Genomic DNA, 13,975 nt, shown 5'->3' with positions numbered 1-13,975 from the left:
TTGTACAGCCTATTAAATTATACGCATTTTTTTGCATTTCATTTTAAACTTATTTTCTCAAATTTCATTACTTCTCATTAAATTAATTCAGTCCTCACTTTGCGGCAAGGCACAAGTATATAAAAACTAAAAGCATCTTCATTAAATATTGTAAAATACACAAAAACATAAAACACCAAATGTAGTTAAAAAATAATTTTTACAATTAAATTAGCTACGCAAAAACAAGCAGTTTGACCAATGGGCAGGAAGACAGATTTTTCGGTGCACAAAATTGAAAGTTTACTTTTGGTCCCACTAGACAACGAGACACTGAAGTTGTGCATAAACTCACTTATTTCACTGTTCTACTAAGAAAAAGCCTAATGTAGCTGCTATAAACAAATTAAAAACAAACGTAGGCTAATTCTTCAACTACTGCATGCAGATTAACTTAAAGGTATAAACACCTTCCCCGCAACATAAGAACAACATTATTCAATCACTTTTAAAGCAAAAAATGCACAATTTAACAACAAATAAAAAAAAAAAAATTGAGCTCAGCGAGTCTTGTAACAAAGTGGTGTATGTAAATATATACATATATATATAAGTTAAAAGAAAATTCTTAGTGCTTTCGCTAAAAAGTAGCTTAGATACTGTGGTTCCGGTAATATATATATATATATATATATATATTATTACGAAATGTACAGGTACAGTAAGATAGCTTCCCTGCAAAGTTTTAGGGTTGCCATAATATGGCAAGGGAAGACACAGTTGCCACATTTTTAGCGAGAAATCACCCACTTGGCGACAAAATTGGCGATATACCATGGACGGATGGAGAACCTTCTGGGACGAATTCTTACCGGTTTAGCCTCGATTGTTTTCGAACACAAGCCGAAAGCTATATAAACCCTGCTGGTCCGCAGTCAGTTAGTGAAAGTGCCTCGTCGAGTGTGATTTAGTGTGTCTCGAGTTAGTCAGTCGATCGAGTTGACAGCCGGGCAGCGAGTGCCGAGTGGGTCGTCGGGTGCACCGAAAGCGTCTCGTAGTGTATCGCGGTTAGTGCATCGTCGAGAGAGCGTGTTGAGCTCCAGGAACGACTGAACCAAAGAGTCAGGAGCTGTGCTCTGTGTGTCGTCGAGTGCATCGCGAGTTGTGGCGTGGAGAGCCTAGAGAATGCGTGGAGTTCCGAGAACGACCAAGCAGAGTCGGGAGCTGCACTCTGGTGCTTTTCAGTGAAGCTGTCTCCACCGTTATAGCCTGATAATCTGAAGGCTGTGTCACTGATTGTTCCAGAGAAATTATAGTAGATCTTCGACGACTGTAAAACTTGACTTTGGAGCTGTCCTGATTAATACCGGCCAATAAAGTGTGTTTCGATACTTCATCATCAAGTGTCGTCATTATTCACTCCAAATCCTCACGAACCCCTTACGAACGTGAAGGTAGAAAATAACCTAAGAACTGGCGTCAGAAAAGAAAAACGCAAATATATATATATTTATTTATTTACATACGTTCGGTGCTGTCGATTGAACCAAAAAGAGAGTTGCACAATTACCTGTGATACCAGTGAATATACAAAATTTCAATTGTCTGAGGCTACTCGTTTTTGAGTTACGCAAAGTGCATACGTACATAGGCACAGATGTCACAAAAAATCTCTTCTGAATCCATTTTAAATCTATTTTACAATCCGTTGTGGAAAAATGAGTGCTTTTTTTCTGTCCGTACGTACAGATGTCAGGTAAAAACATCGTTCAGATGGATTAGAGAGATGTCAAAAGGAATTTTTTTCTTTGAAATATGTTCCCCGAAATTTATCATGATTATAGCACTTGCTTTATCTCTAACAAGGTAACAAAAAGAGATGACTACCTTAAATAAATCCAAGGAATCACAAAAGGCTCAGAGAATACTTATAAATGCTATTACAATAAATTTACAGCTATAGGACCTGCGCTAAATTTACAACGACACGAATGTAAAATCAGGATTGACCCGTTGCAAGTAATATTAAGAAATTCGGAATAAAATTTTCTACCTCATTATGAAAGTTCGGTGGTTGGTTAAAAACACCCAGAAATTTGCACCCTGATTTTAAATCTCATCTTATATAAAAGTTCTCCATATCGAAAATACTAAAAGCCGATTTTTTAAAATTCCCACAACGTCTTTAAAAGAATTTATGAACTCCTACTTCTATGACGAAATTCTGTCTCGTTATAACAAAAGAATGTAATATACAACATAAATTTGGATTATCCAAACTGAGTGGAACCAGGATAGGTTTCCATAATCCATTTTTCTGGTAATCGGTTTGTATCTTTTAAAAATGTACTGCTTTAAACAAAAACCAGTTATTTTTTAGTACAACGTTATTAAAGTTTACTATTTAGAATTTTATATCCAAATATTATGTATTTTGTTTACACAATAGATTGCATTTTAAAGCTAAATGACGTGGTAAAAAAATACGGTATTCATAATTATGTTTTTTATGATAGTATAAGTAATAATTGATGCAACTGTTGTTTCTCCTGTTTTCAAATACGCGATACTTTTCAACTTATTTTCAATTAAAAGCCCAATTCTTTTATGTTTGTACAGCATAATTAAGAATAATTTACCCATAAATCGGAATTTCGTTTTCAGAACTGCCCAATAGCGGCCGAGTAGTAAAGTTACTAAACAGTGGTAGTTAGGTTTATGGTTCGAATAGCGCGAACGGGATGGTTGCATAGGCATTTTCGTGGTTTTCCCCATGTGTAACGAGTATGCGAGTCAGTTTCTCTAAAAAACCCTCCACGAAGCCATCCGTTCCCTTACGCGGAGAGCCCTCGAGGCTTTGCCGTAAACACGTAAATCAAACCAAACCTTGTTCAGAACCCAAGACTGAATCCGAATGGAATGGAGCGGACTATTTAGCAGTATGCTCTAGAATTGCTTGCTTGAGGAAAGGGGTGCCTCTACAGAGGACTTTCTGGATAATACTGAATTGTAATTACGATACATATAAAAAAGAATCTTGAGAATCCCATGCAACCGACCCGTTCACGGCTGGTAACACAACCTGCGTCGAAATGACTGTATTTCCTGGCTTTAACCACTCCTATTATGCCTCAAGCAGGCTGAATAATAAAAGTAAGTCTAATTGTTTGGGTTTATTTGATGACGGCAAAGCACATGCGTGCTATCTGCCTAAGGAGAGGGATGCCTTCGTGGAAGACTTTCTGAGGGAAACTGGCTCCTATATACGATACATACGGGAAAAACCACAAAACAGCAAATACAGCCAGCTCGTTCGCCAGGATACGAGCCCCGGACCGATTTACCAGTGTTCTGCGACTTTACTGCTCGGCCGCTGGTAGGCCGAATCAAGCCCAGAATAAGGTAGGATGATGTAGGGTAAAGCATATAGGTTAGGTTATTGGAATATGGCAAACACACGAACACTATCTCCTTAAGGAAAGAGATACCTTCGTAGAGAACTTTCTAAAAGAAACTGCCTCGAATCCGAATTATAGATGAGGAAAACCATGAAGCCAGCCCGTTTGCCTTGTATTCGAATTCCCATTAATCAGCTTCCGTAAAAACTCGGCAACTTGAAGGGCTACAGCAGAGGAAATGAATACATGAATAGATACTGCAAGAGTTTCCTGTTATTCAAAACCCAAATTATAAGATTATAAGAATGCTATGGGAAGATTGTTATTAAGGTTGTAAGGATTATGTTTAGTTATCTAACAGTTAAATTTTAAACTTCCTTTCCTATCATTTCTGAATTTCAACTTAGAATTTCCGGCCAGAACGTAGTTTTAGAATCGCGTTTGACTGCAAATTGAGGAAGAGCGGTATTTAACCGCGAAGTTCTACTGTCTTAGTTAGAGAGAACCAGAGATTCTGGCTAACACGCGTCCGCCTTTTTAGGCTACTCTCTCTTAAGCTATTATTACGCTCGGCCGTACTTTAGGCCCTTAATAGCTTCGCAGTTAATTAGCGTTAAGGGGCCAACTCCGTTACAATCTTGATAGCTTCGGCTATATCTTTTTATTTAATATTAGCTAAGTTTTAATTCTTAATTCTTAAGTTCAAGCCCGAGTGTCGGCTTTATTGTAAAACTCCAAGACTGAGTTCTGGTAAATCTTTGTTTAATTATTCTCTCACGAATTTTATCGATTATTCGCTTACTAGTTCTTAAGATTCTTTTCACATTCATCTGTAACTTAAGGTACACAGTAGAGAATCTTACAAGACTATGCTAAGAATTTATCGAGCTCAGATAATCAATGGTTTCAATAATTTAGACAATCGAGATTCTACTGATAACATTAAACATGGAGATCAATTTTCCATGACGCAAACTAATAAGCAACTCCCGCCTATTGGCGGTGCCACATTTACATTTAAGTGAAAAAAATCTTTTCACCAATGAAAATTAAGGTCACATCCGTCTAAGTGACATTTCTCTGCTTCAGCTTTTCTACTTTTGCGAAAGGCCAAAGAAACCGCATTACCTGCAAGTTAAGGGGACTCATACACCTTAAAACCCATAAGATGTTCGAATAGGTGACTGTTGGGAGAACTTATTTATTTTAAAAGCAATTACTACCAACTTTTTACAGCTGACTACATAATATAGCTGCTTTCTGAAATTGTAATCAGAAAGCTTGTGTTGCCACAAATATTTTTATAATTTAATCCGCTTTGTGACAACATTTTTCGTCATGTTTCCAACTTGCGCGCACAGTTTACAACATTCTGCTTCATAATTTGATTCCATATTTAATATATAGCTTTTATAACATTTGGAAACTACTGTAAACCTAAAATTCTAAAAATTTCATGTTAAATTTTTATTTTATTTTGAGTTGAGTTTATAAAATGTATTTTATTAAAATATTTTTAATGCTTTCGCCCATAAAATTTTTCAATATTAAAATATTCATCCGATTGTTGGTTCAGTTAGAAAATAGTGCCCATATAAAGAATTCCCTCCAATTTCAAGTATGTACCATTAGCCATTTTTAAAATATCATGCATGCAAGGTGGAAACACGGCGAAATATTTTGTCACAAAGAGGATTAAATTACAAAAATATTTGTGGCAATACAAACTTTCTGGGTACTAGTTTCCAAAGCAGCTATATTATGTAGTCAGCGGTAAAAAGTTGGAAGTAATTGCTTTAAAAATAAATAAAATATCCCAATTCTTGCAACAGTCACATATTCGAAGATCATGAGGGGTTTAAGGTGTATGAGTCCCCTTAATAATATTGGTACTGTGGGAACTTATTGAAGTACAATGATCTGTGATGAACCATATAATTCAGTCATATGACATCTTTAATCTTTACGAAAGGAAATAAATTAATCAGGTAAGATTTGAGCAAAAGAAAGGGACAAATCGAATAATTACTTATTCTTAAATAGCAAGATTTTAAGTATTTAAGCCTACTTTGGCATCTAAAAAATAATACCAAAAAATTTTCTAAAAGAATATAATTTTTAATTTTGATTAAATAAATAAATCTTTAATTTTTCCGCTGTAAACCATCGCTTATATTGCAAAAAAAATTTAATGTACGAACGTATATCTCTCATATATTAATGGTAACATAAATGAAACTGAAGCAATATAACGTGCGTAATATTTATCTCTCTGCGGTCTGATTAAAAAATAGGTTACTTCAGCTTTCAGATTAAAATATTTTCAAAACATTTTTAATTGATTCAAAAATAAATTTAAATTAAAAATCTGGACCTTAGACTACATATTATTTTAATATCTACTCTTCTTCCTTATTTTATTTTTTCTGATAGCATAATTTTCGAAAAATCAGAAAGCAATTATGCACATCATTTCGAATGCTTAAGCAATTGAGTCCTTATTTATTCCTTAAATAACCGTAAAGCTGTTAGGTATTTTGTTAAAAATTTAAACCTAAATCTTATGGTAACAGTGCTGATTTCTATGTACATTTCTCTTAGAAATTGGTAACAAAGCTAGGTCATTACTAGTACATAGAAGGTGTTTAATGAAGTTGCTTATCCAAATTATCGGGGAAATGTATTTTTTTCCTAATTATATTTATTTATTACATTTTAAAATATTGTAAACTTTATTAGAAAATACTGCTTTTTGAGGAATTAGTAAAAAGTCCGAAAATAATGCGCCGCTGAAAACCTACGAAAACCAAAACAAGCTTTGTTCAGCGCGAAAAGAAACCGAAAAACGTGGGCATAACTTCGGTCCAATCAGAAACCTTTCGACTCTTTCGCTCACTAGAGTGCGCTATCGCAGCATCTTCTTACTCAGCTCCCACTGCAGACGAGCGAGTTAGAATCTCCTCTTACAGTTCGTTACTTCTAAGTAGAGTGATAGGTTTCAAGATTGCAGAATGATGTGGCATTTGCTGTCGCCCATGATCACGTCTGGCAAGATCTTCATGGTGTTTTCGAATGCTTAATTTTGTTGCTTCTGATTCTGTGATTTACCGTATGCAACCATACGCCTATCGTCGTAAAAGCTATCGTATTGCAGACGATTTCGATTCGGTTTTATTGCCCATTCGGCTCCAACTTCAGACTTTTTGTTCCGCTTCAAAAGGCGACGCCGTAACCTTAGCAACAAATTTTGTCGATCGTATTACCATGGGAACGGGTAAGTTATATATGATTTTAAAATTAAATAAAATATAGGCTGACCTTCAGTTGCTCGTATTTATATTTCACAGTCATTCTTTTCATGTTTTCATTGTCTAATACGTTTATTTCAATATATATTATGCGTACCATTCTTCACAAACACTCTGTGGTAAAGTTTATAGTTTTCTTGATTTTGTAAAGAAAAGGTATACAGTTACGAGGTGTCCTAAATATCTAAACTAAGATTATTTTTCCAGTTCTTACAAAACTTATAACCTCTCTATGTACATATATGTGTACGTGTTTAGTATCTGCATGTGTATATTAAATGTACATATGCAGGTACTAGTTGCGCATGTATATGAATTTCTTAGAAAACGGATGCATGCTCTTTTTAGAACACTGCCGTAACTTTGTGAAAGAAAAAACTTTAATAAAAAAATACAACCAAATATTGACGTTTCGTTTACTGAAAAACTGCGCTTTTAAATAGACTGTGATAAGAGTACCTCTTTTTTAAAAAACAAAAGTATTGCATCAGTTAATTACCATTCCTAGTAAAACAACAGAGGAGCAAACATTTTCTGAGAGAATAATTTTGCTTTTCGAAAGTAGAGGTCCTTGTGAACACTACTCAAATTGCTGAGAGTTTTCTTACAAAACCATCGTGAATCTAAAGTTGCATTTTGCCTAATATTAATATATATATATATATATATATATATATATATATTTCTTTTCTGAAAGTATTTATTTCCGAAAGTATTTTATTTAAAAGTTATGTGTTATAGTATAAAAGACAATAATTGCTCAAATTGCTGAGAGTTTTCTTAAAAACCATCGTGAATCTAAAGTTGCATTTTGCCTAATATTAAATAATATTTTTTTTTTGCTTTTGTGAAAGTATGTTTATTTAAAAGTTATGTGTTATAGTACAAAAGACAATAATATTACGTATAGTTTAACATATTATGTATAAGATTCATCTTACGATTTCATTAATTAGTACCTGTTTTTAACACTTATTCAGAGCAGAGGTATTGCTTCTTTAATAAAACTTTGTATTTGTAAATATGTTGCTTTTGTATTTGTAAATATGTTGCTTAATCTCAAATATCGTAGTAGGAAGCTCATTTGTCCATCGCACTTCTGTGGCAGTTTAGCGCTATTTGAAAGTTCAATTAAATGTAAACATTAAGTAAGTTTCATTGCTTCTTCTCCGTACATAATAGAAACAAAGATGTAAAACAAAGAAACAGGTGTTTTGTTTATTACGACGTGCTTTAGTTTATGATTTTGTTTGTGTTATTTTTGCGTAAATGAGGCCTACAAAGAAAGAAACTGATGACTAGAATATGTTATAATGATTATCTGCAGGTGCTTTCCAAGAATTACTTTATGTAAACAGCTTTCTGCTTGTTGATTGTGTTCTGTTCATATACAATTTAATTCTGTGAATTTTTGTGGATCAGCTGCCCATTGTATTTGATCATTTTCCTTCTGAGTATCTGTTACAGAATCAAACATCAACAGTAAAATCTAAACATAACTTTGCTGGGCACTGAAATTGTCTATTGTTGATCTTCATGTTACGGAAACTGACATTAACTGTTTGGGATTTATCATTTCAATTATTTAAATTTCTTTAGGAAATTAATAACGTAGTTTCAGGCTGGCAGAGTTAATTCTTGTGATTTTTCAGATTACTGTGTAGCGTATTACACACCTGCAAACAAAAAACCTGTGTATAATTATTGAGAGAAACATTTATAATACGAGGTTTAGTTTAAATTTTGGGGAAGCATATTGTCGGCATTGTGTATGCTACAAATTTCATCGGTGAACGCACTGCTTTATGTGATGCTTGTCTGATGCATGTTTGGAATACTAATGAATATAGATATAATATTTCCAAGTATCTGGAAAACAATGATTAGGATTTCAATTATTTGCTCACATCCGTAATCAAACTACTGGAATCGCTGACACTTACTAACGAGTCTCTCATTCTTTTCTGGGTAAAAGGGCTGGCTGCATAAGAATTCATTTGCTTTCTTCATTTTGCTTTCGAAAGTCTTCCATGAAACTCTTCCTCCTCCTTAGACAGATAGCTCTCACCTATTTTGCATTGTTCAGTTTTAGGAGCCACTTTAAATTTTTGCTTTTTTATGTTAATGTATATTTATGTAATGTTAGTGGAATATTTTGGGAAATAACAACAGAATTTGTAAAAATAAAAATAGTACTTACAGTGCGTAAATAAAATTGCAGCAAAATCTCTCATGATCATCTCCTGTAAATGGCCTTCTCTGAAAGTGCTAATGATTTGTTAAACATAAATAAAAATCGGCGTACTTCTTTGTTATAGCGGCCCCAACCATATTTGGCGATTTTGATTTGCGCCAAGATCTCAGCTATAATCTCACGAAATTCGTGAAGTGCGCATGTAAAAATAAACAAAACTATATATAATAATAACAAAAATACTGATGTCATTTCCTAGGAACATATTTTGGTACTATTCAGTTTTGAGGGCCGTAAAAAAATTGCAGCAAACATGTATGCGCAAAAGCGCCAAATCCAGCAAAGGCGCCCATTTAACAGCGCGCCAAATCTAGCGTACGCGCTGATTTCAGATTGCGTAAGTTTATATAGTTGTATATTTCTTAAGACGCCATTGAAATACTAGCTTAATTTTTTAATCTTTTTTTGATTTTAAATTCTTTTTTGATATCCTATGGATTTAACAATTTGGGAATTGACCATGACGAAAACTCGCCAATAGAATTTTGGGTAAAGTGCAGAATCACCCACTGCTTGACGCGTTTTTAAAAATTGCACATACTCGGTATCCATGTACATATCGACCTATTTTCACTTAAAAAAAAATCCCAGAATTGCACAAAAATGGCACTGCGCACACTCTTGACTTGATCTATGTAGACATCGACCTATTTTCTCATAAAAACTAAAAGAAAATTGACAAAAATTAAATTGTTTTTACCCTTGTAAAAAGCGGCAAACAAATAAGTGAGCGATTCTGCACTTTACCGAGAATATTTTCAAAGAAAAGGCATCATTCATTATAGACAATTACGTTTGAACAACCAACGAGATGAAATTATGCCTTAGCGATAAGTCGGTAGCGAAATAGCGATGCAGGCATCCATTCAGTTATGTTTAGCAATTTTTATATAAATTATAATATGATCTGAAATAGTTATTTACTCTTATGCTTCCATTCAGTCATGTTTAGCCTTTTTCATATACATTATAAGGTACTATTCGGTTTCGAGGGCCGTAAAAAATCGCCAAACTGTTGTTGATGTCAATGCTGCCAAAAATAATTGCGGCAACCCTAATAATTGCAGCAAGAACGGAAGTATAATAGTAAATAACTATTTAAGATTGATGTTTTAATCTAGATGAAAGGTTAATTTCATATAATACATTTTTATTATTATAATTTATATGAAAAAGGCTAAACGTGACTGAATGGAAGCATAAGAGTAAATAACTATTTCAGATCATTATTATAATTTATATAAAAACATAACTGAATGGATGCCTGCATCGCTATTTCGCTACCGACTTATCGCTAAAGCATAATTTCATCTCGTTGGTTGTTCAAACGTAATTTTCTATAATGAATGATGCCTTTTCTTTGAAAATATTCTCGGTACAGTGCAGAATCGCTCACTTATTTGTTTGCCGCTTTTTCCAATCATAAAAACAATTGGATTTTTGTCAATTTTATTTTACTTTTTAAGTGAAAATAGGTCGATGTGTACATAGATAAAGCCAAGGGTGTGCGCACTGCTATTTTTGTGCAATTCTGGGATTTTTTTTTAAGTGAAAATAGGTCGATGTGCACATGGATGCCGAGTATGTGCAATTCTTAAAAACGCTTCAAACAGTGGGTGATTCTGCACTTTACCCAAAATTTTATTGGCGACTTTTCGTCATGGTCAATTCCCAAATTGTTAAATCCATAGGATATTAAAAAAGGATTTAAAAATTAAACTAGCATTTCCATGTCGTCTTAAGAAATATAGAACTACATAAACTTACGCAATCTGAAATCAGCGCGTACGCTATATTTGGCGGGGCGCGTTTGCTAGATTTGGCGCTTTTGCGCATACATTTTCGCTGCAATTTTTTACGGTCCTCAAAACGGAATAGTACCAATTAGGGTAATAAAAATGTATTGTATGAAATTAACCTTTCATCTAAATTAAAACATCAATCTTAGATAGTTATTTACTATTATACCTCCTTTCTTGCCGCAATTTTTTTGCCAGCATTGGCATCAGCAATAGTTTGGCGATTTTTTACCGCCCTCGAAACCGAATAGTACCCATTTTTTTTAAGAACCCTTATCCTTATTATTTGATATCAGGAGGCAAGAATGCGCTTTTGGCAATGCCTTCGGTCTTAGTTCTATTGTTTGTAACTGCTGTTTATAATGTTTTAGTTCATTGCTAATTTTTGCCTAGCCATTGGAAATTAAAAAAAAAAAAAAATCTTTATTATTTATCGCATGGCACTGTCTCACATATTAAGCTGTTTCTTACACCGTTTCATGGACGTCAACTCCTCTGCCCGAGAAAATATAAATCCAATAGCAGAGGCGAACGATACTGCTGAACAATTTCTAACACGGAGGTCCTTCTTTTTGTAACTTTTAACATTTCATCGTCATATGGTTTTGTGGCTAACACTAAGTTTCATGTTGTGACCATTTTCGCATACTCATTTGCCAGGTGAAAACCTCTTTCTTGAAAAAAATTACATGGTATCCACCCCATTATTTGGTAAATTAAAGGTTGTTAACATCATGTTCACACAAAAAAAGGCACTGAATATATTTTTAAACGAGTAACACGAATTCGAAAATCTGATAAAAAATGAAGAATATTACATCACACGGCGAGAACAAAAATGCAAATTGTGCTAATATAGGATTACGTGGCGAGGTAAAAGAACACCCAGCCACTGGTATTCTACGATCACACGGCGAGGCATATGAATACGCAGCCAGATTTTGCCGAAATGTCTCGGTTAATTGGCGATTCAGGGGCCGCCATAACAAAGAAGTACCAAAATCGGTATTGAAAGCCATCTTTTCTAAGCGAGCTGCTCTGTCGGAGAACAAAATCGTCTGAAAGCGTTGGTGGTCGTTTTAAGACATTTTGATGTAGATTAAACGAAATAAAATAGTACTGGTTTCATATTTATTAAATATCTTTATTATTATTTATTCTTTTTTATTATTATTATTTACGTGCTTATCACACGGAAGGAAGGGATGCCTTTCGTGGCAGCGGAGCTTCGTGCTTTCTGAGAGAAACTGGCTTTTACACACATTACACATAGGGAGAAAACACGAAAACGCCCATTCAGCCAACTCGTTCGCGGAAATCGGACCGAGCTACCATTGTCCAGCAACTTTACCGCTCGGTCGCTGGTGAGCCATTCATACATTTAGATATTTTTCAGCTTGTTAAAAATATAAGAAATGCAGTACATTATAAAGCCACATATGTTGAAAATGTAATTAAATTTCTTAAAATTTCTTTTAGATTAATGATTCAAACGCTGCTTATAGTAAGCTTTTTGAGAGAAGCTGTGTGATAATTATAAGGAAAAACAAAACGCGAAACCGTCCTTGGGGAAGGAAAAAAAATGTAACTCCATTATGTTCCCATCTGAATCCTTTAAAGCTGTCAATTCATGTTTGGTTAAACCCCAAATCAGTCATAAATCATGAAGATATTTATTTTTAATGTTTCCTTTAAAAAAAAAATGTATTTGCAAAGAAGATATGAATCTAAAACTGCTTCTGACATATAAAGGTGAGTTTGCTGTAGTTCCAGTTGAGTGAATTTTGTTTTGAATTTGAATACCAAGGAATTCGCGTTCTATTTTTACGCAAAATCTTATAAAAATTTATATGCATGTGTCTGCATGCAGAAAATTGAAGTATTATGCCAAATTGTGTATTGAATTACTTTGTTGACAGATTTTGCTTTCGGAGTTGCATAATTAAAATTATACTGTAGAATAGAGCATAACTTGATTTTTCTTTCTTGCTGAAAATTAAATATGCGTAATAATGAATCTTGATACACTTGTACAAAATCCTTCACGCATGCATCTTTTCCTTTACGCAGACAATAGCTGAATGATGTTTCAATTGTCAAGTAGGTTAATTGTCAATTTCTACGCCTATTCTCTTCAAGCTAATTCTGCAGCCAATAGATTTTAGTTCTTGATCAAGCTTTCGTAGACCATTTCGATCCGCAAACCGAGGGGTAAAATCGGTGAACTCGGTCCCAACCTGAGTTTGATCCCAGGGGAACATATTGTCTGCGTAGGCGTTTTCGTAGTATTTCCTCTTGCGTAACGTGCATACGATTCAGTTTTCATTATAAAATCATCCACGAAGGCATCCCTCCCTTTAGGCAGATGACCCTAGTGTGTTTTGCCATAATGAACTAAACCGAACAAAACCGTTTTGACCCGATGACTATATTACCGTAATGTTTCCAACGTTCTTGGCTATTTAAAAGGTGGGTAATGAAGCTAGATTAAGGGACTGAGCATTTGTTTAAAGCAGAACATACATTGGTTATCTACCTTTGTTGGATAACTCTCATACTTGATTAAAGTTGTATGGAGGCTGTCGACTTGTGCTTGCTTTCTTGGAATAATCTTTGTAAGAGAAACTCACTAATATTTTGAGGGATGATCTGAGCTCAGTACCTTGAAATTAAGAGGAAAGAACGATAAAGAAACTTTTTTTTTGGCTTGTTTTTTAAACACATGCGTTTTCCAGATTTAACTAACAGTTTCTTTCCCTTGATTGTCAAAGTGAAGTATCAGAAATGCGATGGAAGGACGTGGACCATGGACAGCAAGCGCCTCTTTACAGTGAATTGCATAATTTGACTGATCTATTGTGTTTTTCGTACTTCGAGAAACGTCCTTCGGTTTCTGTCATTCAGAGACAAACTAGGAATTGTGCAAGTTTCCTTACCTTCACGGTCAGTCGATAAATGAGTAAAGCAAACTTTCCTAACCAGAAATTTATGCAATTTGATAGTTTTTTTTAAAAAAATTCGAGTTTGAATCTAGATGCTTTAATCAAGCTCTCTAACATATTTAAAATGATTAAAGTAACTAGCTCGTTTAACCTTCGTTTATTTTAACTGTAGAACTATCAAACTATCAAAATGGCGGAATTTTCCTCTTGATGAAGAATGGGTGTTCTATAATCGTTGATTGTTCTAGATCAATGCCTTGATATCAAAATCACGATGTAAAACTGTTGTAAAGTG

At 34.2% G+C, this 13,975-nt stretch overlaps 1 protein-coding gene across 2 annotated transcripts in view; it reads left to right on the top strand.

The window, feature by feature from the left end:
- The first annotated feature begins 6,327 nt into the window (after positions 1-6,327).
- LOC118198398 (G protein-activated inward rectifier potassium channel 3-like) overlaps positions 6,328-13,975 on the top strand; it is a 223,008-nt gene continuing 215,360 nt past the window's right edge. Inside the window, exon 1 of one of the 2 annotated variants that reach the window (XM_085817042.1) lies at positions 6,328-6,651. The gene's annotated coding sequence lies outside the window, so the exon portion shown is untranslated. The remainder of the gene's footprint in view (positions 6,652-13,975) is intronic. The other variant, XM_085817040.1, reaches the window with a different exon arrangement.

Source organism: Stegodyphus dumicola, chromosome 5 (genome assembly GCF_044657685.1).
Source record: "Stegodyphus dumicola isolate Sdum_Otavi_A_Nest chromosome 5, ASM4465768v1".
NCBI lineage: Eukaryota > Metazoa > Arthropoda > Arachnida > Araneae > Eresidae > Stegodyphus > Stegodyphus dumicola.
The sequence above is the reverse complement of the archived record's forward strand: the minus strand, read 5'-3'. Positions and strand labels throughout refer to the sequence as shown.